Source organism: Ovis canadensis, chromosome 3 (genome assembly GCF_042477335.2).
Source record: "Ovis canadensis isolate MfBH-ARS-UI-01 breed Bighorn chromosome 3, ARS-UI_OviCan_v2, whole genome shotgun sequence".
In the NCBI taxonomy this organism is placed as follows: domain Eukaryota; kingdom Metazoa; phylum Chordata; class Mammalia; order Artiodactyla; family Bovidae; genus Ovis; species Ovis canadensis.
The window spans coordinates 4,832,066-4,854,480 of NC_091247.1; the positions used below are offsets into that span (position 1 = coordinate 4,832,066).

General features: G+C 46.7%; 1 protein-coding gene across 2 annotated transcripts in view; it reads left to right on the forward strand.

The window, feature by feature from the left end:
- MED27 (mediator complex subunit 27) overlaps positions 1-22,415 on the forward strand; it is a 216,849-nt gene that overhangs the window by 46,408 nt on the left and 148,026 nt on the right. The window lies entirely within an intron of this gene.

Sequence of the window (22,415 nt, forward strand, 5' to 3'; positions counted from 1 at the left end):
CTTAAACATCTGCTTATATAGAGTCTCCTCTGTGGAAGTACTGGCTTCTCTGGTGGCTCAGATGGTAAAGCGTCTCTGCAGTGCTGGAGACCCGGGTTCGATCCCTGGGTTGGGAAGATCCCTTGGAGAAGGAAATAGCAACCCACTCCAGTACTCTTGCCTGGAAAATCCCATGGACGGAGGAGCCTGGTAGGCTACAGTCCATGGGGTTGCACAGAGTCAGACATGACTGAGGGACTTCACTTGTGGAGGTACCACACCTGGCTCTCCACAGAGGGAGTGCGGGTTATTTCCAGTCTTCACCTCGGCAGGCACTCTGGTGTGTTAGTGTGTGCCTGGAGGTCCAGTGAGTTACGTTTGCCATTTCCATAGACCCTGTCCACTTGCCTTTCAGGGTGATTGTGCCCGTTTACACTCTCCACCACCAGAGACCAGGTGCCTGGTTTTCCCCCTCATGCTCGATTTTATCTAGTCTTCCGCTCTTTGTTAATCCAGTGGGCAAATGGAGGCGCATGACCACATCCTTACCCGAGTGTGCCTAAGTGTGGTCGGAGTGAGGGGTGAGCAGTGTCAGAAGGAGCACTCCGTATGTGGAATGAGTTTTGACAAGTGGAGTTGGAGACAGAGGAGGACCAGGCTTAGGACCAGCCAGGGTCAGAGTCTCGGGTGGTGACGGTGAAGCCAGAGACCTGCTCAGCGCCCACGGGTGCCCTCGGGCTGGAAGCTGTGACGGGTGATGCGCAGCTGTCCTGAGAAAGGCTCCCCCTGGAGTTCTTCCTGCCAGGGTGCCAGGCAGACTGCAAGTGCGTCTCCTTTTCTGTCCCAGTTCTCAGGCCACCTCAGAGATGCCGGGGTGCCCTTCAGGTCCTGGCTCAGATGGCGCCTTCTCAGAGGGGCCTTCCTAGCCCACCCTGTTTAGCGTTGCAGCCTCCGAGCTGCCCCCATCCGCCTCTCCGTGTCATTTTTCTCCTCGCTCACGATCACGGTTATCACCCTGTGGGTTTTGCTCCTTTTGTTCGTTGTCTTTCTCACACCCCCTCTGGAATGTTCCTCCATGAGGATGGGAGTTGGCTTCGTTCATTGCTTTATTCCCAGTGTTGTACTGAAGCAGTGCTAAGCATACTGCATTCACAGTACATATTTATTCTTATCATTCAGTACTGATGAGTGAAATTCTGTTTATCGAGGCAGTATAGCTTAGTAGTTAAACTTGCAGAGTTGGGTTCATTTGGACCTGAAATCAGCTATGTGACTTTAGGCAAGTGACTTCACTTTCCTCAGCTTCTTTCCTTAAAGGTGAAGTGGGGTTTGTGAGAACACCTCCATTGTTGAGTCATGAGGATTAAGTGTCTGGCATACACTGGACACTTATTATTGTTTCATAAGTTGTATAGACTTTCCGTCTTTTTTTTTTTTTGAAACTTTTTATTTTGAATTAGCTCATTAATATGTGATAGTTTCAGGTGAACACATGTATCCATTCTCCCCCAAACTCCCCACCCATCCAGGCTGCCTCCTAACATTGAGAGGAGTTCCCCGCTGTAAGTAGGTCCTTGTTGGTTATCCATTTAAAATACAGCAGTGTGTCCATGTCCCCCCCAAACTCCCTAACTATCCCTACTCCATGTCATCCCCAGCAACATAAGTTCACTAAGTCTGTGATAGACTAGGAGTCTTTCTATGGGATAGTCTCCTGGGTGGGCCTCAGTCCTCACCTAATGAGGTGAGCTTTTTGTTTATTTTTTAAATCTGTTTTACTTAGTTTTGGCTCTGCTGGGTCTTGCTTGCTGTGCGGCTTTTGCTAGTTGCGGCGAGCCGGGCTCCTCCTCGTGGTGTGTAGGTTTCGCATCGCGGCGGCTTCTCCTGTTGCAGAGCACGGCTCTAGGTGCGCAGGCTTCAGTAGCTGTGGCTCAGAGGCTCACAGTTCCTGCTCGCAGGCCCTAGAGTGCGGGGCCTCAGTTGTGGCTCATGGGCTTAGTTGCCCTGTAGCATGTGGAGTCTTCCTGGCCCCGGGATCGAACCCGAGACTCCTGCAGTGGCAGATGGATTCTTATCCACTGCGCCACCATGGAAGTCCAGACCAGGAGTCTTGATTTGTCCTTCCTGTGATGCACGTTTGAGGTAAGTGTGCATGTATGTGCGTGCACTTGTGTGCTCTATTGAGTTTATCATGCTGTGAACGAACTAGGCCACCTTCACTGGTAGTTTTAAGAGCTGAAGGCTCAGCACAAACAGTCCCTATTTTTTACTCACAGCAGTCGGATGTTTTATGATAATGGCATTGTAAATCAACTGTATTTCAGTAAAAAAACTTAAAAAAAGAATGAAATGAAAAACCAAACCCAACCCTGTATGTGACATCCTCCTGCCTTGAGCCTCTTCCTCGCTGACCTGTGCTCGTGGCCAGATGGGAGAAGGGTGGCGGCCACAGACAGCACCCAGCCAGGGGCTCTGCTTGAATCCACTGCAGGCAAGGGGAGGAGCCATCCCTCAGTGGACTTGTGCGTGGGGTTGTTGAGGAAGCCGGAGCGTGCTGGTCAGCGTCTCTATGGCAAGATAGCAGAGCCCCAGGCTATTGTTTTGAGATTCTGTTCTCCACCATTTGCTCATGTTTAGGCATCTTTGGACCTCGGAGTGAGATATACCTTGGTTTCTTCTAAAGACATCTCTAGAGAACGTTTCCCCGGTTGCATCCTCGGACAGAGTACTGGGATGATAGCGAAGTGAAGGGCAGGGTTTGTTAGGAAACTGGTTCTTGGCGAAGTGAAAACTGGGCTCTGTTTTACCATCATAATCATAATAGGTGACTTTGGTGACCTAAATCCTTGAGTCTGATACACTTTGATGAATTTGTCATCTCGATTTGTCCATGAACACTTTAAAGCTCACCTTCCCTGTCTTCCTTGAATCTAATAAAGGTAATCTTTTGTTTTCTGTTTCAGATCTGTTTATATTTATGAGAGCTAATGATATGTTGTGCCTTTGGGAAAGAAGGGAAAAATTCTTCCTGATTCTCCAGCTGGGGAGGGCAGAGCAGTCAGCTGCGAACTTTATTCCCATGCATTTAATCAGTTGCAGTGGTGCTCAGGATTCCACGTCTGTTCAGACGGGGCTGTGTGCTGGTGCTGTGTTGCTGCTGCTGAGATTGGCACTGTTATATTATTAATAGTACTGATCACACATGCCTTGCATTTAATATAGAACATAAGAGGCTCACCTAGCATGAATGAGAAATCCCAAATTGAAAGTGTAGACGCTATAAAATTTTTAAAGAAGGGAATGTGTTACGATTGAACTTCTGAAATAAAAGTAGTGTATTTTTAATCACCAAGTTATGAATGTCCTTGGATTCTTGAGTGGGGTGGGGGGCTGGTGTGGGAAGGGGAAGAAGGTGTCTTCCTCTTGCTTTTGGGCCACACAGAATCCAGAGGCTTCAGTGGAACACCGAGGGTCTCAGTTACACCAACAGAAATGAAGAGAAAATAAAAAGGAGTTTAGGGAGGCAGCCGTTCCATTATTAATTCATCCGGTTATGCCAGTGATGGTGGAGATCTCAGAACAGTTGGAGATTTATATACATAAATGTGTGTGCTGAAATACCACACTCTGATGACATTCGATGGAGGGGTAACCTTTGATGATGAATTTTCTTGCCCTTTTTAGGGGAGTGGAAGGGGAGGCGGGTGGTACTTCACAAGACTCTAAATTTACCAAAGTTGTTCAAACTTGAATTTTCTTGGGAAAAATGTCAAATGATTGTAGATCCAAAAATGCCTTTGTTGGCATTTTAATGGTGCCTTTGGAGCCCAGGATGGTGCGGAAGTGAAAGAAAAAAGGAGTTTCTTTTCTTGGTAATAATGGTATTGAATCTGAAGTCCTGGACCAAACAATATCCCAGGAATCTTCATGATTTATATATTGTACATGAGCTTTTCTTAAACGTTGTTAACCTGTGCCCTTTACAGACAATGCCAGGTCAGAAAATGTCAGAGAACCTTCAGCTTGCTTTCATAAGCATGTAAAGAAAATTATTGTCCTCAAAATCCAGGAGCTCTGACAGGCATTCTTAGTAGAGTGATATGTTCAGAGGGCCAGACACCGTGCGTAAGACTGCTTTCGGCTGGTGGGGAATGAAAAATACTGGAGTGATGGTTTACTTCTGCCCGGGACCCATAGTGAAGGAGAAGATGTGTGTTTGCTACCTGTCAGGCTGCTGTAGACACCTGTTTAATTTGTTGGAAAGGTGAATTCTCAAAGCAGGAAGGCTTCTAAAATGCTTATTCACACTCAGACAGTTTATCACAGACTAGAAAGACGGCTCAGCGTGGGCTGCAGTCCCAGGCGCTGCCCATAAGGAGAGGGGCTTAAGCACAGGCTTTGGGAGCAGGGACGTGATGCCGGGAGGAAGGCTGGGTGGGAAAGAGGCCTGTCCTGGAGCAAGTGGAACCAGGAAAAGGAACCTTTGATGGGAGTGTTCACCATTCCTGCCGACTAGCTCTGCTTGACAGGCTGTCTTAGCTTCTTGTGGTATTAAGAGCTGCAGTGGATGACTTGTTCTGTACAAAACGCTATTTGCATAGGTGAAAACGAAGAAGTGTCTTCTTGTTCATCTTATCATTTGGGTCATTAAAAAAAAAGAAGGGTTTTAAGTGAAAGTGAGAAAAGAGACAGTTCTTTGGCAGAGCCAGAAGCGGTATAACTACTTTCAACCCCGTGTTCTGAAGCAACGTTGGTTACTTCAGTTCAGCTCTTTCAGAAAGAAGAAGAAGAAAAATAAAACGTGTGGGCTTGAGAGGCAGTTTTGCCAAATCACAGTCCAGAGTTGAACTCAGAGTGCCACATCCTTTCTTTTCAAAAAGTTTACTTTCTTGGTAAACGTGGAATGAGAACCTATAAAAAGGAGCAGAAAAGCCGTGATGCTGTTTCATGAGGCGAAGACTGTCTCTCACTCCCTTGCATGTCTCTAGAATTTTTCCACTGCTTTTCCCTCTTCCACAGGGGATGCCCTTATGTTCCTTCTCTTGACTGGAGGCCGGGCGGGTCCTTGGGGCTTGTGGGCTAAGGCAGAGCAGCCTTGGGAGTCCGGTCGGCCCCGGCTTGCTGCTGACAGCCCAGTTATCGCCTCGCCCACCACAGCCACCTCCTGACGGCAGCGTTCACCAGTGAAAAGAAGCTTTCTGCACCTCATTAGTTCTGCAACCTGAGTGAATTTGCAAATTAATTGATGTGTGGGAGGGACAGCATCTGCTATTATAAAAACCTTTAACTGTCACCATAAAACTTGAAATAAAATTAAGTGTTACTATAGTAAACTAATAGTGCCCAGTTGATGAAGCACATTTTGTAGTGTTCAGGGGCTTAACGTTTTTAGGACCTGCTTAACTGAGGCTCTGTTTGTTTGTTTGTTTGTTTTTTCTATTATAGTTTTTATTTTCATCAAAGGAATACAAGAAGGTGAATAAGGAAGCCTAGAAGATTTATAGCACAAGCATTTGTCCTTTGTCTGCCTGTTCCACAAGCCAGTCCCTGGAGGGAACTCCTTTAAACTCTTTTAGTTGTTTCTTTGGATCCCTGCCTGCATTTTTCTAAACAACTCGTCTGGACTGCTGTCTTAGATGTCATCTGTTGACTTCGGTATGGATGATGAAGATTTAACCCGCATATCCCACCTTCTCCCCATCAGTTTGCTTTAATTAATATTCAGGTTTTACACTGTTTCATGGCTATGAAATGTTCACAGCCGAGCCGTGTAGTATACTACGATTGCTGTTCCTTTCTATGCAGACAGAGGGAGGGAGGCTGTCTCGCTTTCCAAAGGGCAGGGCTGTTCCCCTGTTTTGAGTTGTCGCTGAGCCTCCCTGGGGCAGCCTCTCCTGAATTCTGATGGGAATAGGGGTCTGTGTTGACAGAAGACTTAACCATCCACCGTGTTTATGCTCCTGCCCCACATCCGGCCTTCTGCCATCCTGGGTGCCTCCACTTCCTTAGTCTTTGCAAATCCTGCCCTCTAGTTCCCCTTGCTCTTTCTTGACTTCTGCCCACCTGGCCGCCCAAACCCTGCTTCCCTCGTTCTCCCCCCTGCCAGGCAGCCGGAGGAAGCTGCAACACGCTGCTCTCGCCTGAGGTCGTTCTGGTCGGTGCCTTGTCTCTTCTGAAATTTAGTTGACGTCTTCTCCGTTGTTGTCTCCTCTCTTGGTCTCTTTATCCTTGTGGGTTCACACTCTGCTGTCATTTCTGTGGTTTGGGATGAGAGTGTAGGGAACGTGACTGTTCATGCTTACCGTGTGCAACAGGAAGACCTGGCTCCTGTAGGAAACATTTTGCTTTCTGTTACACATGGGCTTCCAGCATCTTAACTTAGTATTTTAAAAGCACATTTTGATGTAGTGGACTTCTGTTTTCCATGAGGGGTCTCTTTTCCACTGCGTGCTTCTAAGAAATTTGCGCAGACGCTTGCGCGTGGCTGACCTGAAGTAGAGTAGCATGTCTCTGCGCCACTCACCTGCTTTCTGAGAGGATCTGTCTGATGCTCGCGTTTCATTATGTAGCTGCAAAGAGAGATGATAAAACACCGAGTTCTTGGGAAGAAAAGACTGACCTTTTCCCCCTCTTTTACCTACAAGCTGGTTTTAAAACCTCTTTCTCAGCGGAGCTCTCTCATTATTTTGGCTCTCAGCAGTTAGCTTTTCCAGAGTGTACAGTTGAGGGCAGGAGTACATGGGGGATGACTACCATGTTAAAAGCTGAACTTTTCAAAGCGACTGTGACTCCATTAAAATTAGAGCCACTCTCCTTGTGCTGGGGCAGGGGAGGGCCAGCAGTGCTCTAGTGAGGGGCTGAGGGAGGCTGTCCCCAGGAGGAAGCGTGGCTCTGGAGCCAGTGCACAGGGCCCTTCTCGGAATACTGGCGGAGTGTCGGGTCAGGCCCTCACTAGGCCTGTGCCGTCTTGAACAGACGGACCGCATTATGGGCTGAATGTTTGTATCCCCGCTAGATGTCTTACGTTGAAGCCCTAATGTTAACCTCAGAACGATTGTATTAGGAGGCAGGGCCTTTAAGATGATTAAGTTAGATGAGGTCCTGAGAGTCGGGCCCCCGTAATGAGATTGGCTATCTTTACTAAAAGAGCAGAGAGACCTGCGTGCTGTGAGTACGCAGAGAACAGGTCACATGAACCCATGGGGAGGTGGTGGCCAAGTACAGGCTGGAAAGAAAGCCCGCGCTGGGAGCCAAGTTTGCTGGTGCCTGGATCTTGGACTTCTCAACCTTGTGTGTGTGTGCGCGTGTGTGCAATCGTGTCTGACTCTCTGCAACCCCAGGAACTGTAGCCCACCAGGGTGTGTGTGTGTGTGTTCAGTCGTGTCTGACTCTTTGCGACCCCAGGAACTATAGCCCACCAGGCTCCTCTAATACTGGAGTGTGTTGTCATTTCCTACTCCAAGGGCTCTTCCCAACCCAGGAATCGAACCCATGTCTCTTGCATTGGCAGGCAGACTCTTTACCACTGAGCCACCTGGGAAGCCCCTCAGCCTCTAGAAGTATGAGAAATAAGTGTCTGTTGATTCCAGTCTGTGGCATTTTGTTATGGTAAGCAGAGCTGATGAAGGCAGACAGGTAGAGCCTTTTACATCTCTTCCTGGCCTTGCAAATGAGGACGTAAGCCACCAGTTTTAGCATGCTGCCTTTGAGGGACCTTCGAGTTTCTGTCTGGGAACTGGAGCCCATGTGAACCCATTTTTCTTGACCTCTGTGCCACCTTTAGCAGCAGCTGGCACATAGGAGCCTGTGTACTTTGATCTACAACTTTTGGATACCTCTCCCCCCTTTATTTTGCAAGGGTAATGCAAAATGCAGCTCACAGGCCTGTCTCACACCTTATTAAAACATCATTTCCCCTGCCTTGTTCCCAGATCTCTGTGCTTAATCATAGAAAGGCAGCTTGTTCAAATATACATTCCTCTTGTTTGGAAAGTTCTGTTGGCTTGTCTTCCTTCTCACCCTGCCTGCATATTTTGTAACCCTGCCTCACGGAGGCTGTTCTTATTAAATATCAAAATTTGCTCATTGGAAAGTTACTTGTAAACTTAATTACCTCTCTGTCAGTGGTTGAGTTAACTTTCTCCCTTTAATTTCAGCCTCCTTGGTCATGGTTTTCCTTACTCTGACCTGTGCCTGTTAAAGACTTGGTAAATAGTTTTGAAATGCCAGTTGGTGATATATGGGCCTCTTTAGCATTTCTTTGATTTATGTGCAGTGCTGTGGAAAAAGGCAAAGAAAGCAAATTATATGGCAAAAAATGTTGCCAATCTTCACTTTTTTACTCGTAGTTTTAAAAAGTACACTTATCAATCACATCTGATGGATTTTCTTTTTTATAAAGATTGAAAATTTAACTATTTGAAGACTCTTGCAGTGCAGGTTTTGTGTCTGCTTAATCAAGTGCGGTTCAGAGCTTGGGGTAGAGTCTCAGAATTCAGAAGCTCTTTCAGACTCTGCTGTGTGTCCTGCTAGGACACTCTTCAACGATATATGCTGGAAACAGATTTTTTAAAATAGGTGTCGGAATCTTCTTGACAGTAGAAACATTTTACATTCATGTTTCAAACCCTGAATCTGTGCAGTGGGCCAACAAGAGTTGTATCTTTAGAGTAGCTAATTGTGACTGCTCTGAGGTTTCCTTATGTAGCAGATTCATGGCGAGTTCCAAGTAGAGACTGACTTCTTCAATCAGTGAGTGAGTCGACAGATATTTTTCAGATTGTCCTGTGAAGTGAAGTGGCTCAGTCGTGTCCGACTCTTTGCGACCCCATGGCCTGTAGCCCACCAGGCTCCTCTGTCTGGGATTTTCCAGGCAAGAATACTGGAGAACCCCATAGACGGAGGAGCCTGGTGGGTTACAGTCCATGGGGTCGCAAAGAGTCGGACACGACTGAGCCACTTCACTTCACAGGACAATCTGAAAAATATCTGTCGACTCACTCACTGATTGAAGAAGTCAGTCTCTGCTTGGAACTCGCCGTGAATCTGCTACACAGGGAAACCTCAGAGCAGTCACAATTAGCTACTCTAAAGATACAACTCTAGATTGTCCTATAGGTGGATTCGAATTCCAGTGTGTCTGAGCTGCCTGGGTGGCTTCTTACCGTGTTCATTCCTGGGCTCCCTGGTAGAAATTCAAATCCAGCAGATTTAAGGTGGGGCTGTGGAACCTGAATTTTTGGGGGGCATTCTGTAGGTGACTCAAGCTTCCCAGGTGGCGTGAGTGGCAAAGAACCCACCTGCCCATGCAGGAGACATAAGAGATGGGGGTTTGGTCCCTGGGTTGGAAAGATTCCCCTCTAATACTCTTGCCTGGAGAATTCCATGAACAGAGAGGAGCCTGGCGGGCTACAGTCCATGGGGACAGAGTCGGGCCTGACTGGAGCAGCTTTAGCACGCACGCACTGTAGGTGGTTCTGGTGCAGATGGCTCGGGCTGTGTTGAAAAATGACCGGAGGACTCTGGCGCCCTTCGTTTGTACCACTCCCAGGCCTGATGTCCTCAGGGGCACCCCTCCCCCAGTCGTCTACCAAATAAAGTCCACAGAGGGTGTGAAAAATCCATACTGCTTGGGAGGGTATGGATTTTTAATTTGTGTGGGCCGGGTGTGTGGGTCTGGCTGGGCACAGTTCCTGCGATGCCTCCGTGCCTCTTCTGAGTGTTTTCTTATTTCTTCATTCATTCGTCAAGTGCTTACTGAGCTACAGCTGTGTGGCAGGCACTGTTCTGGGTGTTGGGGCCACAGCAGTGACGAGGAGAGCCGAGGTCTGGGTTTCAGGGGTGCTTTCATGTCCAGTTAGTGTGTGTGGTTGGTGGGCGAGGGGTAGAGCGGGGGACAGATACACTAAGCCCAGAAAGAAGCAGTGTGTGTCAGATACCTCTTTGGATTTACTGCTGTGATTAAGGTGAGACCCTGTGGTGTGACGAGATGACCTCCAAGAAGGCGAAGTTCAGGTTGAGACTTGAGTGATGGGAGGTTGGAAGTGCTGCCCAGCTCGCTCACCACCGCATGCCCCAGGCCCACAGCGCCTCCTCCAGAGCTTCCGCGTCCATGGATTTGGAATGTTCTGGGTGATTGAAAGGTAGTGTGGTTCATATACCACGAAGTTCTCCAGCAGGGTCTGGGGCAGTACCCTGGAACCAAATGTTGTGTAGCAAGACGTTTGACTGTTCACACTAAGTGAGATAAATTAAGATGTAAACAGACTCAATCAGTTCATGTCAGTTTTTGCTGCCACAGAAATTTTGGCGCCTATATTGATGAGAAAGCTTTTGACTTTCAGAACTTTTTATACACTTTTATATTGCAATATATATATATTATATATATAATATATTATTGCAATATATATATATATATATATATATATATATATATATATATATATCTCTCGTGGCTCTGTAATGCCAGCTCCTTGTCCACCCTTCATTTCTCTGGTGTGAGAAGGCACTCACTGGGTGAAGGGGGGTGTGTGCACGTTTGCAGCAGGCAGGGGCCTGGGTGAGACGCGTTCCCGTCTGCTGAGGGCCTGTCTGTGGATTCATTGGCTCTTTCCGCTTCCCTGGGAGCCTCACAGCAGACCCATACTAACTGAGTGGGAAGGGCTGAGCTGGGGAGCAGGGGAGGCCATGGAGCCCCACCGTCCTCCCAGTCTGCAGGGCCTTCTTCATGAAGGTGATTCAGAGCCCAGATTCCCTCCATACTGGCGTTTAGTGCAGGTCTCCTGGAGCTGTCCCCAGCTGCTTATGTATTCATCTATTCATTCACTTTAAAAAACACTTGGATACAAGGGTTTGTTTAAAAAAGGCAAAGCAAACAGGAAACAAAAGTGAAGGTCCTTCCGGAGAACGTGCCACGCTCTGGAGAAGCCGTCGGGTGTCGTGGTTGTAGAGCAGGGACTCGGGCCAAGCCGCCCAGACTCCAGGCCTGAGCGGCCCGTGACCTTGAGCAAGCCACCTACCATCCATGGCTCCGTTTTCCTCGTCTGTGAAATAGAGCTGATAGTACCCGTCTCATAAGGTGGTTGTATGGATTAATCAAGTGAAGTAGAATAAAACCTAGTTACAACGCGCCCTGTGTGTACAGTGTGTGTGCTCAGCCGTTCAGTCATGTCTGACTCTTTGTGGCCCCCGTGGACTGTAGCCCACTGGGCTCCTCTGTCCATGGGATTCTCCAGGAAAGGATACTGGCATGGGTTGCCATTTCCTCCTCCAGGGGATCTTCCTCACCCAGGGTTCAAAACCACACCTCTTGCGTCTCCTGCACTAGCAGGCAGGTTCTTTACCACTAGCGCCACCTGGGAAGCCCGTTGTGTACTTTGGCTCATGTTGTTATTGTGCTGCTGAGCACTGCTCTAGACACTGGGGACCTAGCAGTGAAGACGAGGGAGCTCTGTAGAGCTCTTAGCTGCTCTCATGGATCTTGTATTCTAGGCAAGTCTTGACCCTCTAAAAGCAGAGAACATTTCGTTTTCCATCCATCCATGTCTAGCACTATACTCGGCATCCATCAAGTCATCCCATTCTCAGCAAGGATTTATTGAACATCCATGCAGGCCCCTCTGCTAAGCCTGTGAGGCTTGTTAAACGATGTGAGACAGTCTGGCAAAGACAGATACACAAAAAACCATACTCTAGGGTAGAGTGATCAGCCCTGTAAAAGGTGCTTCAGAAAGACTTCTGGACTGGCTTGCACAAGCTTCAGCTCTTCTCAGCTTCTGCCTGCCAGGTGCTTAAGGGAAAAGGCACCGTATTTATCTGAGTATCCTGTAACGAAAGGAGACACTAGGTGTGGCGTCAGTTGCCTGTTGTTTTCCTGTCTCTGGTCCCAGTGGAAGCCGCTTCCGAACATCTGGTTGGATGTAGCTGATGGCAGATGTGTTGTTAGTGTTTCTTCTCGGACATTCCTAGCTGCCTGCTGCTGATCCCCATTTTGGTTATTGGACTTGTTCTTCGTAGCACAATTCGGAGTTTCAGTAGGGCTGCAAAGCGTCGTAGAATTAAATAACCAGCTAGTCCATCCGAGTAACCCGTTTTGTGTCAGAGGCTCAGCCCTCTGTGGTCCTGCCATCCCTGTACACTCCCCAGCCCATATCCACCTAGAAACAGGCCTGTTTCTCATCGGCTCATCTCTGAGGCTTTTCCTCAGAGGCAGGCCTGGCTCGGTCACCCCTCACACTCTGTCTGTTCGTGGCTCAGCGAGCTCAGCCGAGTGACACCGCAGCAGACGCTCCTTGCGTCTGAATTTCGTGCAGCCACTTTGCTCAGTGCTTTCACATGCTTAGTTTTCACTGACTCCAAGCACCTGACTGTGCTTTTGCTTCTTGAAACTCCAGGTTGCTTCTAGGGTAATCGTGTGATGTCTAGTAGCAGTATTATCTGTGATAGAAGAGAAAAGAGGACGGAGACTCCGGGAAGTTGAATAACTCACCTAAGGTCACAGTTGGTTAAGCGGAGGCCTGACGGTTTATATTCAGGTAGTTGACTACGTACCTACACTCTTAATGGATTAAGAAACTGTGCCTCAGGCCTGTTGATCAGTAGAAATAAACTGACGTGCCATTCACTTTAAACCAAAAACATACCTATTGTATGTGTGACTTTTGCCTTTCTTTTTCCCTCCAAAAGAAAATATCTTTGCGCCACATTTATCATAAGAAAATCCTGCTTTTAAAAATTGACTCCGCTTTTTACCTTTTCTCGTATTTCCTCAGTCAGACCTTAAACCAACAGGAAACCTTCAGTCGTCCAATAAAGAAGGAAACAAGTACAGTTCAGTCCACCCTCTGTATCCATGGGTTCTGCCTCCTCAGATTCAACCAACCGCAGAGAGAAAATATCTGGGAAGAAAAATTCCAGAAAGCTCCAAAAAGTAAAACTTGAATTTGTTGTCACTGGCAACTATTCACATAGCATCTGCCTTGTTCTTATAACTACTTACATAACATGTACATTGTATTAGGTGTTATTATACAAGTAACCTAGAGATGGTTCAAAGTATCCAAGAGGATGTGTGCAGGTTATGTGCAAATACTTCACCATTTACGTAAGGGACTTAAGCAACTGCAGAGTTTGGTACCCACCTCAGGTCCTAGATCCAGTCACCTGCAGATACCTAGGGACAGCTGTGCTCAGGGAGTCTGGAGAGACACTTTGATCCTCCTGTGCTGAGCTCTTTGTCAGCTGCCTGAGAAGTACTCTATAGCTTTCTCGTTTAGTGCATCAAGGTTGAGCCAAGTTTCTGGGCATTTTGATTGTTCATAGCTTTAAAACCAGTCTCCACAGCCTCCTGGAAGGAGCTTCTGCATGGATCCTCTCACTGCCTCTGTGTGGCGTGCTTCGCGTGTTTCCCAGGCCCCGTACAGCTGTCCTGGGCTCTGTGGAGAGTTTTATGCAGAGTCGACCACGAGGCATCGCAGTGTAATGGATTCCTTTCCTTGTTTGTACAAGAAGAGCCAGGCTGGGGCGCCTCCTCAGTATACCTGCTGGTTCAGAACAGCCTGGAGGGGGGGCATTTTTCCCTTTTTCCATTACACTTGCCAGTTTATTATCTGACATGTTTAGAGTGACGCTGTTTGATTAAAAGAAGTGAAGTGAAAGTCGCTCAGTCGTGTCCAACTCTTTGCGACCCCATGGACTATACAGTCCATGGAATTCTCCAGGCCGGAATACTGGAGTGGGTAGCCTTTCCCTTCTCCAGGGGATCTTCCCAACCCAGAGATTGAACCCAGGTCTCCTGCATTGCAGGCAGGTTCTTTACCAGCTGAGCCATAAGGGAAGCCCAAGAATACTGGAGTGGGTAGCCTATCCCTTCTCCAGCGGATCTTCCCAACCCAGATATCGAACCGGGGTCTCCTGCACTGCAGGCGGATTCTGTACCAGCTGAGCTATGAGGGAGCCCTCATTTAAAGGCAGTACTTTCACTCAGTTGTGAACATTCTCATTCCTGGTATTGTTGGAAGAGGCGAATTTGGGGGCATAGTCACTTCAGACAGTCACAAGACCAACTCTGTCTGTCCCGGGCACTGGGCCCTGTGCTGCAGTCTTCTGCATGCATCATAGCCCTTCATTCCTACCACTGAGCCTTCCAGTTCTTCATCTGCAAGAGGAGGCTGCCATACGTCTCTCCATAGGGTTGTGTGCTATAAGGAAAAAGCGCTGTTAAAGTCTGCTTTAGGGAGTGTGCTCAGTCAACAAGAGAACAGCTTTGTCCTTGTGAGAGAAAAAGGATCCTCCCATGTGGAGGAGCTGGAAGGCTTTAAGCAAATACTGAAAATGTATTTGCTGCACTCATGACAAAGGTTGGAAGCTGGAATGAGCATAACAAAGGGTTATGAGCGTTCACTGAGTGCTGAAGGCTGGGAACGGATGACTAAGGGTCAGTACGCCCGGCCTTGAGGCATTCGAAGGCTTCCTTCTGACCACCTGTTTCTGAGAGCAAGGACTGTTGTTTCATAAGACTCCCTTTAGAGTTTCGCCAAAGCTATGTTATGGCTTGGGCGGTAGGAACTGTATTTTATGCTTGAATGTTTTAATGTTTATCTGGAATGGCTACGTGCAAGTCAGCCTTATGCTCTATTCCCTGAAAATTATAAAACTACACAATTGGATAATAAACTTTGTCAGTCCACTAGAGGCTGTCCCTGAGTGTCCTTTTCAGAGTGCAGGTCTCCAAGCCTTATACTCCCACCCCTCATTACTGGACTGAGGAAGAAACAGGCTCAGAGGGGAGAGAAAACGCCCAGAGATGCCCAGGATCACTTGTGCTGAAGCTGAGGTTTGAACTCAGGGCCATCTGACTACAAAGCTCATCCCCCTGTGCGGTAGCCACACTGCCTCTGGAGTTTCAACCTTTCTGCCAGAGTGCAAAGGAAAGCACTTGCCTCCTTAGACTTATTGCCCCTTAAGCCACCTGACCTTGTTCCTCCTATTCCTGAAGGGAAAAGGCAGTTGTTAAAAATGATCAGCAAAAAAATGCATCTTCCTGAATGTTTTCTTCTATTTCCTGATTCCTGCTCTCATAGGCCTTTGACCTGAGCAGCTCACTATTTCTTTCCTTCCACTCCTGTTATTCTCAGCTTGTCTGATATCACGGTTATAATCTTTTAAAGTCAGTGATCGTGAGCCCACTTACTGTTCTTCCTCCTTCTGAGTCACATCTGTGCTTCCTTTCCTTCTTCCCTACCTCCTGGCTTCATTTCCTGGGTAAGGGAGGGGTGGGGTGAGGCTGGTCAGACCCCTGATTTGGAGCCAGTTGCCTCCCAGCCAATGACTGGTTGATGGAAGCAGAAGAAGCTGATGGGGGCTGCTTTTGATGGTCATTGAGATGATGCTTAAAGCAGAAATGAGCATTTCATGACATGAGATAAAGGAAGAGTTAAACTGTCCAACTACATCTAAGCTGACTTTGAGCACATAGGAATCATTTTTTCTACCTATATAAGAAGTTTATAATAATCTAATTTGGAATTTTAAGTTGATCAGATTGATCATTTTTTAAAAATCATGTTTACTAGTTTCTTGACTGAAGTCTTTTCAGTGATAACTCAGCAAAAGATTAATGCTCAGAAGTCAGTGGCTAGAATCAAGATATGGACGTGTCCGGTGATTTTCACGTTACTCATTTCTCAGTTGGAAAAAACCCCCCGTTTTCTTTTAAGGGAGGAAGAGGGAAAAAGAAATAGCCAGGGACATAACTATTATATGGAAATATTCAGTTCTTCCCACAGACCTCACCTACGAGTGTTTGGGGAGAATAACAGACTAGTGTTTGTCAGCAGGCATGTGCTGCTTGCTGGGCCTCCAGCATTGCACGCTAGGGTTAATTTAGAGCAAAGAGCTAACTCACTGGGAAAGACCCTGATGCTGGGAAGGGTTGACGGTAGGAGAAGGGGCCGACAGAGGATGAGATGGTTGGATGGCATCACTGGTTCAGTGGACATGAGTTTGAGCAAGCTTTGGGAGGTGGTGAAGGACAGGGAAGCCTGGTATGCTACAGTCCAAGGGGTTGCAAAGAGTCGGACACAGCTGAGCGACTGAACAACAGTAAGGTTTTACCTAACACCCGGCCTCAGACGTCACAGAGAGCCCTTTCCCCTCTTTCACTGCCTGAAGTGGAGACTTTTGGTGACTGGTACAATGTTTGTGTTTGAAAAACATTTTAAATTTCACCAGTGCAAGTTCAGAGGCAGTTTCATAGAGAAATACAACAACATAGAATTTCAGTGCTTAAGGGACCTTCGGTGTAATTCTAGCCATCTGTTTTAGACTTCTGACCCAGGCCTTCGGCGTGCAATCACAGCTCGTATTGGGCGTTTCTGGTGGAAACACAGAGCTGATTCCGGGGTGCTGCAGCTCCCCTGCCGCTCCTCTTTTGGCCAGGAATGGAGAAAGGGCTGGGACCCGCTTTGTGTTTGTGGGGTCGCGTGTGGTGTGTGGACGGATAGTGATTCTAGGTGGTCCAAGCCTACTTGCGGACGGCCCTTCTGACACGGCTGCTCCCTCTAGTCGGAATGCGGGTGAGCGAGACTGCCGCCACGCTGTCCTCTTCAGAGAGCGTGTGCTCATGTCACCGCCCATTAAAAAGCTGCTAGGATGCCCTCGTCAGTGCACTGGCAGACTTGCCTTGATCCTGTTTGTATTTCCTGCCTACATCTTCCTAAGCGGCCCTGTGACCTTCCCCCAAGATCCTTGTGAGCTTGGGCATTGCACTCTGGGACCCCTCAGGTGCAGAGGCTGGGAGCCTGCTGTGAAAGGTGCGGTGGCTCACAGGAGATGGGCAGCACCCTTGTCTGTTAGTGTTTGTGGCTCGTCTTTCCTTTTTGGCTTTCTTTTGTCTGCTTTCTCTCTCCTTCTACAAATAGTCCCTGTGATGGATGTTTCCTCCATTTCTAGCCGCATTCACAGTTTGCCTTTTAGTGAATCTGTTTGGATATCTGAGTGATAACTCTTCCGACTGATTGGCGTCTTCTGTGTATGATAACGTGCATACAGCTGCAGTGTAAACAGAAGCAGTTGTGGAGAAAGGTCTATTAATAAAGGTGTGAGTTCTGAAACATTCCAGAGGAACAGTTCTAAACAGGCCTAAACATTACAGATATTTAAGAAAGAGAAAGGCTGCTGTCCGTCCTCTCAATTTACTTTGACAGTTTTAAAGTCTGGACATTTGAGGATTCACGTGCAGGAAGCAGAAGCCCAGACGGGGAGGTGAATGATGCCGCAGCTGAGCCGGAGCGGGCCCCTTGGTTTGTGTCCTGCTTTCATGGTAATTGAAAGGCCTGAACCCAGTAGAGAACAAATGGGCAAATACATTGGAGGCTTCCTTCTTATGGTTTATTGATGCTGTTTTGCCCAAGTGAAGAGATCATTTACCCATAAAAGCTCAAATCTGAGGGTGTTTTTCTTTCTTTCTTTCTTTCTTTCATACTGGCTATTTGAAAGAAGCATTAGGAGATAAAAGGAGAAAAGAAGCTAATATCATTGTCTAATATTTAGATAAAAACCCAAGCAAAACAATTAGATTTATGGTATTTTTCTGTAGCTGTTTTCCTTGGCACAGATAATACCAGGCAACCTTGCTTATTTCTTTCTTTAGAGTTATGTTTAAAAGAGGAAACAGGGCTTTATTGTAAGACATGGTTCTTTCTCATTAGCTGGGAACAAAATACATTTCAATAATGAGGGGCAAAGGTCTTTGCAACTCAAAGTGGTGACGAAGTGTTCCTAGTTTTGCACAAATATTGCTTTTAGTTGAAAGCTTAATGGTTTAGGAGAAATATGACTCCTAAGTATGAGAGTGAGACTCTTGCAGGAGCCTCCCCCACCCGCCAGTGCCGCACATGCATATGGCAGCTTCGTGGCATGTGGCTCAATCCAGGTGTTGGTGGGTGAGTTGACCCAGGTGCCGTGTGTCCCTGGCTTTGCGCCGGGAGCCTGGTGCGCGCTCACGCCTCTTGGAAGGATTTTCAGTGCCCTTAGGCCCACCAGCTCTGGCTGTTCTGGTCAGCGCTCTGCAGGGGAAGTGGTCCTCCATGGCTAATGTCCTTACCTGTTACTGTCATGATATATTACAGAAATTCTCAAAGAGAATCCTAAGTAAAAACAGATTATGCATGTGGCTGCTCCTGGGCAATAAGATGATTTATAAAAACCCACGAAGCACTCCACAAGCACAGTTGCCCCATTAGGACACTGTCAAGGCTGCTAGGAAGGTCAGATGTGTTACTGCTGAGTCTAGAAACTAGGTTTTTGACAATCTTGAGGTGTCTGTGGTTTCTCGATTCTTTTGTCTTTGAAGTTTTTGTTGCTAAATGGTATTAAAACCGTAAAGTGAGAGCATTTAGAACTTCCTCAAACTCCCCACCTTAGACATGACTGGAGTCAGTAGGAGGAAAAAGGCGTGTGACATCTCAGCGCTGAAAGGTGAGAGTGAGGGAGCAGACAGGAGCCGGCAAACGCTGGCGACGCTCCATGCTCCTTCCCTCAGCCTTGGTTCCTGGCCTGAGAAGAAGGGCTGCGTTTCACGGCCTGAGCAGTGATAACAAATGCCAGGCGCGCGGTTAAAAAGATGCAGCACACGTAAGACAACGGGACAAAGAATGGGAGCTGAGCCCTGAATGGCCTGTTTCCCTTTCACGATGCGTGAGACCCTGGCTGGTGACCTCTTTACGATCGGAGTCTCCTCTCCCGTAAAGTGGGGTGGAGTGGAGGTGGAGGGTGGCTTCCCCAGGCCTGCTCTCGGACGTTAGAATTCTGCGAGCGATTGGAGGACTGAAGCAATCGGAGGGCAGCCCCTAGGAAGGTCTTTTCCTGAGCTCAAGCCTGCAGAGGGGTTCGGCACTCCTGCTTTTTAGCATTTAGAGTAAGTGGGAGGCAGGACTCTCGTGACTTTGTCGCGACAGTGAACATCTGCAAAGCCGAGAGTCTGCTTCTGTTGGAAACCAGCTGCGAGAGGGCTGTCTGATGGAATCGTTCTGTTCTCTAGGTTGGCTCCAGCCACAGGCCAGGCCAGGGCAGAGTCTCCTGTCGGCCAGCCCACTTGTCAGTTGACAAATCCATTAGCATCTCCTGTACTTAACGCACTACCTTGCACGCTGTAGAGAATACAGAGTTATCAGTAGTAACAAGGCTGTGTCCTCACGGTATGTCTCCCTCGTGGCCAGCTTCACCCCTGGCCCAAGAAAGAACACCAGGCCTCCCTACCTGGATGCCACGTGCCAGAGAGAGAGGAGCTCTGTGCAGGGAGGAGGGGTGGGGCTCTCCAGCCCTTGATCTCTTCTTCCCCTTCTGTGGGCCCCCTGCACTCAGGCAGCCAAAATTTATCATAGCTTGGCTCTATCACATTCTTCATCCAGAGGGTTTAGTTACTAGAAGTACCAATGTGTCTTCCTAGTGTTCTTAGGAACCTATATGTAATTCTGTGTAAAGTGATTTTTTTAAGATGGAGTTGAAATGCCTTAAGGTTAAGGAGAATCTGTCATTGCTGTTTTTAACTTGCTCCCCTCCTCCCCCAAGAAGCCTTTGATGGAAAAGAAAATAATGATTTTCATGATAGGAAGAATCAAACCTTGATTGAGCTGGCTTATAAATTTTGAGATTTTTGAATGTCAGTTTTCTTAAAGTGGGATTCAGGCCATATGGCACGGGGAGGACCATGTTGCTTATGAATAGATGCTATACCCCGGACCCCAGGGGAGGTTCTAGCAAACACATCGGCTTTTAAGTTCTAGGCCTGATCGAATGCCAGTGGCTTAATCGGTATATTGAATGTGATCAGTGGGATGAATTTCCTTCTGTTTTCTTCTCAAACTTCTGTCTATTGCAAAACATGTCCTTTATTTATCTTGGAGCAGGTAGAGCATTCAGAACAGTGTGGAACATGGAAAACCAGTTGGAGGTCTAACTAAGCGGACCATTGCTCACTTCATTTTCTGAACCTGAGATTTAAATCAGAAACTTTGCATTTGAGTTCTGTTTTTAAAATAATTTCCTTTCATATTGTTTCCTCTCAGTCTGTTTTGTCATTTGTAATTTGAAGCATATTAAAGCTAACCGGATTTGAGCCTCAATAATTTGGACTTTAAAAATAAAGACCTTAGGCTATCCAGAGGAAAAGGGTTTGCTGTTGTATGAAATTGTAGGGACGTTACTTCACCAGTTTTTGGTGAAGCCAAATACCCTCGTGATGTCTTTAGAAGCCTAGAGCTTGGAATTAAACCTCAGAGCTCGGTGGGTCCTTGGAGAAAACATAATGCGAATGAGCCGTGTAAGGTCGCACAGCTTTTATTAGCAGCAGGTCCAGCAGCATGTTCGAGAGGCTCTTAGTCTGTACATTGGAATTCACCAGGACCTGATCACATTCCACACTTGTGCATGTCTAATATTACTAAAATAGCATTTATTCAGTAAATCAAGGTTTTCCTAATTCAAAGTGGTGTTTCCCTCAGATCATTATGAGGTATTGAAAATTTCGCAGGCAGAGAGCTAATTAGTAGGTATAATTGATTAGAAAAGGTTTTAGGTTGAGAATTGACCAAAAAATATGACGTTTGTTATAGAAAGTAGAAGTTTGACATGAACAGATAGGTTTCTCTTGGAACTGAGAAATTTTCTCTCAAAATTCAGAGAACATGGAAATAGCTAGGACTACCAAGCAGCAGGCAATAAAGACCCCCTCCCCCCAGCTGGCCACACAGCACTCCCGTTCCCCAGCTGCGAGACGTGGAAGTTCAGAGAATGGACTGTTTTATTTCTCTCCCACTTACATTTTACTCTTGCTGGTTAGTGGAGAAATGATCTTGGATAGAAAAATCACATTATAACTTTGATAAGTTGCCTTTTGAAATAGAGTTGTTTCCATGCCACAGACATTTGGAGCAAAGTATGTTTATTGAAATATATTTTTATAGAAAATATTACCGAACCTGTAATTGAACACGTATGGCAGTATTTTGAGGAGTGATATGTTCTTAATGTTAATTTGTGGATTAGCTCTGAACTCCCTTCTGCTGTTTTAAAACCTTTGGCTGAGTGAACATTTTCCAAGAGTCTTTGCAGATCTACGCAGTGTTTCATGGAATAGAGTATTTAGTGCTTAAATAATGTATAAATCCAGTTGGACAGGAGCTGCCTGTCAGTTTTATTAACTTTGACCTTTTCTCCCATTATAAAGATGCTTCGGTAAATATTTAATGGGCCCCTTATAGATCTTGACAGTCGGAGCTGTGTTCCTGGAAACTGGGAACCGTATATATGATTAACAAATGTCGCTTAATCACTGTGAGTCAGCTTTCAAGGGCAGGTTTTGTTCTGGGAGAAGAAAACTCCTTCCATCTCCATGTGCTCTCGGGTGTGGCCTACATTGAGAGCATCCAAGATGGTAGAAGTCTCATCGGAACCCTGGGAAAGACAGGCAGCAGCTAGCATGCATTTCTGCTGTTTGGGGGTTTTTGTTTGTTTGAGCAAATGATCAAAATGATGCCAGGTGGACAAAATCACCCTGCCACTCTGCATAGTTAGCAGGACTCTTCCACTCAAAAGAGTCAGCAGGGCTGGAATGGCTGAGCTTGCATGGACCCTAATAAGATACAAAGGAGAAGGAGAGCCAGAAGGAGAGACGGTTCCTGGAGCCAGGAGGGTCCCCTGCCAAGCTGTCTTTCCCTTTAATTCCATAAAGCCCCATGCATATTGCACTCATTGCAAATTCTGGTGGGGAGGATCGAAACCCAAGTAGCTGACATTTTGAAACATTGTCTTTCAAACTTGTACTGTCCCTTGCTTCCATTGATTTCCCATTTAAGAAATCTGTAGGAGAAAAATAAATTTGAGCAAAATTCATTGGTCTGCGATGAGTTGTTAGAGCCAAATTATACCCCCCTTTTTCCACCTCGAGAAGAGCTCCGTTTTTATTATGAATGTGATATGTCTCTGTCTTGTATTGTGCAGCCATAAGGCTCCCATAGCAAATCGACCAAGTAAATCAAGAGCCTGTTAAAAAGCAATATGGATGCTCCAAACACAGACATTTCGGTCTTTCCTGGGTCACTGGATAGTTTCATTTTTATAGCTACTTTCAAGAAGCAGATCATTTCAATTGGTTGTGTTTTCTTTCACTCTCTGTTTGTGTGCAGCCCAGTGGCTTTACGGGAGGCCATTTATTTTTCAGGACGTTATTACCCTTTGCATCCAGGGCCCAACCCCTTTTATATGGTGGTCACCAATTTCATTACCATGAGCTGTAATGTAGCTGACTCTGCAAAGGAAATCTATCCATGGAAGAGCATTTTGAAAAGAAATTCAGAGCTGCAGAATGAATTACTATTTGTATATTCAGTTAATTCTAAATAAATGTTTGAAAGACCTTGCTTAATTTGAGGAGG